The sequence below is a fragment of the Micromys minutus genome (assembly GCF_963924665.1).
Source record: "Micromys minutus genome assembly, chromosome: 3".
In the NCBI taxonomy this organism is placed as follows: Eukaryota; Metazoa; Chordata; class Mammalia; order Rodentia; family Muridae; genus Micromys; species Micromys minutus.
Window position 1 is genome coordinate 44,669,780 of NC_137972.1, and position 4,890 is coordinate 44,674,669.

Sequence of the window (4,890 nt, forward strand, 5' to 3'; positions counted from 1 at the left end):
TCCTCAGTTGAGAATTCTTTGTTTAGCTCTGTACCCCATTTTGTAATAGGATTATTTGATTCTTTGGAGTCTAACTTCTTTGGTTCTTTGTATATATTGGATATTAGCCTTGTATCAGATGTAGGATTGGCAAAGATCTTTTCCCAATCTGTTAGTTCCCATTTTACCCTATTGACAATGTCATTTGCCTTACAGAAGCTTCGTAATTTTATGAGGTCCTTAAAATTCTTGCTCTTAGAGCAAAAGCCATTGGTGTTCTGTTCAGGAAGTTTTCCCCTGTGCCTATGTGTTTGAGTTTCCCAACTTTCTACTCTATTAGTTTCAGTGTACCTGGTTTTATGTGAAGGGTTTTGATCCACTTGGACTTGAGCTTTGTACAAGAAGATAAGAATGGACTGATTTGCATCTCATGCTAACCTTCTTTTCAAGAAGCTTCCTCTCGTTCCTTTTCCAGATTCCTCGGAGCAGTAACCATTCTCCGCTGTCTGCTCACCCTTGTGCTTGGCAGTAATCAGCAATCACATTGCACCCCACCACAGACCACACTGTTTCACATTAAGACTCATCCCACTCAAGGTACAAGAGCCCATAGGAAGTGAAAACAGCAAGCGCCTGAGAAAGAATTCGAAGACCCAAGGACTCAGGGTTCTGAGTGTCCGCTCACACAGACCTTGTATTTGTTCATATTAGTAAATGGGAATAATAGAAATGAAAGCTACTTTAATGAGAAAGAAACTCAGGGATGAGACTTCTGTGGGTCCCTTTGTGGGTAACCCATTTGTACCTGCACCCTTGCATTCTACCTTGCCCATATTCTTAACGCTAGATTGCTGTATAGGTTTTTTTTAGGACATATGTGACTGACCATGGGGTATATGTATGGCTCCAGGAACTTTTGGAAGATCCAGAGCAGGACCAGAATGATGATACAAGGAATGCTCACCATTGTTCCATCAGAGCTCTGAAACTTCCTCTGTGCAACCTCCTTTTCTGCCTTTGGAACAATCTGCTCCTTCTCAGTGAGGATCATCTCAATGTGGCAGGGGGAGCTCATAAATGGGTTAATTCGGCCATGAGCTCCGTAGGTTTGCTGGCACATCTTAGGTGCCTTGTTCACCTAGATGTATTTGATGACTAGAGATTCTACATCTAAACCCTTAAGTTCAGCCTTGCTCTCTGAATTCTTAAGCATGTGCAGCAAAAACTCAGCACTCTTTTTTGGCCACCATCCCTGTGTCCAGCCCCACTGTTTACCCTGGGCACAGCTACCAACTCCACCATTATACCACTGGGATGACACACATTGGCTCTTTAAAGTGACATCCTTCAGATACTTGGTGGCTTTGCAAATATGCATGTCCTTGATGGCCTAGGCAGTAGTGAACCATCTTCACAGGTCACCTCTGGCCACTTACAGGAAGAGGAAGCCTGTTCTAAGATTAATCAGGTTGTAATCCTATGTTACTGATCTCTTCCAGCTTTAAAATGTAATAAACAAACAATATATATATATATATATATATATATATATATATATATATATACTACTGTACAGTGTATAGCAATTCTGTGATCAGCAATACAACTGAATGAGATTATGACAGAGCTGAGAAATTTCCTGTGCCTGGTGATGCTCCAACTGGAAGGTTCTTGCACAAGGCACTATCTATGAGTTTGCATTGATGCTGATGTAATCTATCTTATAGCTGCTATTTAAAACATACCACATATGTGAGAACAGTAAATGACCTTTGACGGTAAAGATAAACAACTATATTTATGTATTTATTATATGCTTATCATTATTATAAAGTCTACTTCTATTAACATATATTATTCTATATAATTATATTATAATTATCTATTATATATGTACACATATATTTTTAAATAAGATGATATATAGACACCAGGAAGATGGCTTAGCTAGTAAAAGTACTTGTTGCACAAACATAAAGACTTCAGTTCAAATCCACTGTTCCTACACATAAAAGCTGGACATGGCCACCTGTCTCTATAAACCCAGTACTGTAGCGGAGGATCATGGAGGCTTGCTGGCCACCAACCTTACTGAATTGGTGAGCTACAGGTTCAGTAAAAGACTTTGTCTTTTTTATTTAGTTAACTTTATTTTTAGTTATTTGCATTCCATTCCATTCACTGCCCCCTCCCATGACTCCCTCCCACAATCCTTACCCAATGCCCCCTCTTCTTCTCTGAGCCAATGAATGGGTTATCCCCCAACCCTGGCACTTTAAGTCCCTGTGAAATTAGATGCTTCCTCTCCCACTGAGGTAAGACATGGCAGCCCAGGTACAAGCAAACTGCTTTTGGGATTGCTCCTGTCCCAAGACTCACAGAAAGACCAAGCTGCAAATCTGCCACCTCTGTGCAGGGAGGCCTAGGTCCAGCCTGAATGTGTTAATTTGGTTGGTGGTTCAGACACTGAGAGCTCCAAAGGTCCAGGTTAGTTGATTCTGTTGGTCTTCCTGTGGAGTTCCTATTCCCTTCAGAGCCTACCACCCTTCCTCCTATTCTTCGATAAGAGTCTCACCCTAACACTATTGATGAGACTCTGTTGTGTTTGCAGACGGGAGAAAGTTGTCTCCTGAGAGGCTCCACCCTGCACCTGACTCAGACAGAGCCAAATAGTGGATGGAGCTTAGGAACTCTTATGAGAAACTTTATCTTAAAGGACCATAGCAAAGATTGATAAAGCAGGATACCTAACATTCTCCCATGGCTTCTACACTCACACCTACACACCTACACATGGATGCACACCACACACTCATACACACACTCATAGTAACAATGACAATGTGATTGTGCAGCACAGCACTCTTCTATAGCTCCTTCAAAAATGTCCCAAAAGAAGCACTCTCATATGAGGTGACAGCTCTATGTGTGTCATCATCCTGAAGACCTTCCAGTGGGACACAATGTGGATGTGAACCATCTTGAGTCTGTGTGTGTTTTTTGTGTTAACACAAAGTTAAAACAAGTAAAAAACAAATTTTTATAAAGCATGTAATATAAGGGTATAAAGATAAAACTGTGGTGCCCAGTCCCAGTGGATATATCTACAAAACACCTAAAACTCAGGGAACGAACGAGGAAATGGAAGGATTGTAAGAGCCAGAGGATCATGGATTTTAACATAAGTCTCACAAATACAACTGCCCAACATGAGCTGACCAAGGAAGACAATGGTAGACACGCCAAACAGGACAGGAAAAGCCCATGTGGCCTCAACCTACACAAAAAACTTTAGCCACTTGAGGAAAGCTTCAAGGGGAAGAGGTGGGGTTTCCTGAGAAGACCAGTGAGTTTTCCAGTACCAAACACTCAGTCCTGAATCCACACGCACACACAATCTTACATAGACATAACAGGTTACACTTAGGAAAATAAATGCATATACATATATGCATGCAATGGCAACTGGAGAAAGAAAGGCCATGATTTTGAAGAATCATGGGCAGAGGTCTATGGGAAGGTCTGGAGGAAGGAAAGGAGGGGAGAATTGTAATTATAACCTCAAAAATTAAAAAAAGCATATAAGAATATAAAGATAATAGTTATATAGTTATGTATTATATTTGCTTTTAAGTTTTCAATTAAAAACCTATAGAGTAAAAGCTCATTATTGAGCTTTTAAGTAAATCTAGTGTAACCTGTGTGTTTAGTGCTCATAGTGCCTACAGCAGGTACCGTAATTTCTTAGGTCTTCATAGTCCTTGCATGCTGATTAGGTTAAAATGACATTAGTTCTACATGTGGCATTCATAGTAAGTGCTGTGCCATACAGTTCTATATTTTTTCCATTTCTTATATCATATTTTTAATGAAATGTCTACGTTCAGATATGTAAATGTTTAGAATTTGCTACTATTGCCTATAGTAGCCAGTATAGAAATATTGCAAAGTTCACGGCCCAGAAGCAATGCCCTGTACCACAAAGCCTAGAATTTGTCAGGTTGACTGACCTGGGTCTACACAGTTTCAGTCAATGATAAAAACACAGCACACAAGGTGGAAATCCTTTCACAATGAATTTTAGAGCAATCCCACTCTCAAGTGGCACATTTTAGTAGATAATGAGCACTGTAACCCAGACATCTAGTGTGCCAGCCCCCCAGTTTCTCTGAGATTGCTTGAGATCTAATTTATTAGCAGAATTCAAGTATATGATATATTATTATTAACTATAGGCATCACCTATGGAATGTAAAAAGAATTGAGCATATGAGCTAAATGTATAAAAAAAAAGATTAGAGCTGGTGGCAAAGGAAATAGAATATTGATCAAAGGATATGGACTTTCAAGTATGGACAAATAAGGTGTGGAGAGCGACCATCCAGCAAAGTAACTGCAGTTATAATAGATTATAAACAATACCTAAGACGGGAGCCTAAGTTCCCATGGGAGGGGAAATGAGAGCCCATGACATATAGTATGCTAAGGGGAAAAAAAACCCTAATAATCCAGAGTTAGTTCCTAGACACCACAAGGGTACCCTGACCTCATTCATCTTCAGGCCCTTCACACCCAGCCCAGCACCTGGCACATAGGAGATGTGCAATAAAGAAGCCCTGCTAATATTCCTGTCACATCTTTTCTAACAGGGCACAATGTCATTGTACCACTAAAGTATTCAGGTTGTAATTTAGAGCTGGGTCTGCCGTTCTTAGCTATCTGTGAACTTGTCTCTCTTCTCTTTGACCATTCCCTGCTGCTCTGTCACTTGCACTCACATTGTACAGAACAGAATCTGTTCCCACCAACACTAAGACCCAAGGGGAGGCTCAATGTCCATGCTTGAGACTGACGGCTGGATCAGTACGTGCAGCTTACGTCGTGATGCCTACCCGGGATCCGAGGCTTTGG

The 4,890-nt window shown here is 40.6% G+C and overlaps 1 pseudogene across 1 annotated transcript; it reads right to left on the reverse strand.

Annotated features, from left to right (window-relative positions):
* Positions 1-686: 686 nt before the first annotated feature.
* On the reverse strand, positions 687-946 carry LOC308418895 (UPF0729 protein C18orf32 homolog; annotated as a pseudogene). The gene has a single exon. The product of its transcript is annotated as a UPF0729 protein C18orf32 homolog (transcript).
* Between the last annotated feature and the right edge of the window lie 3,944 nt (positions 947-4,890).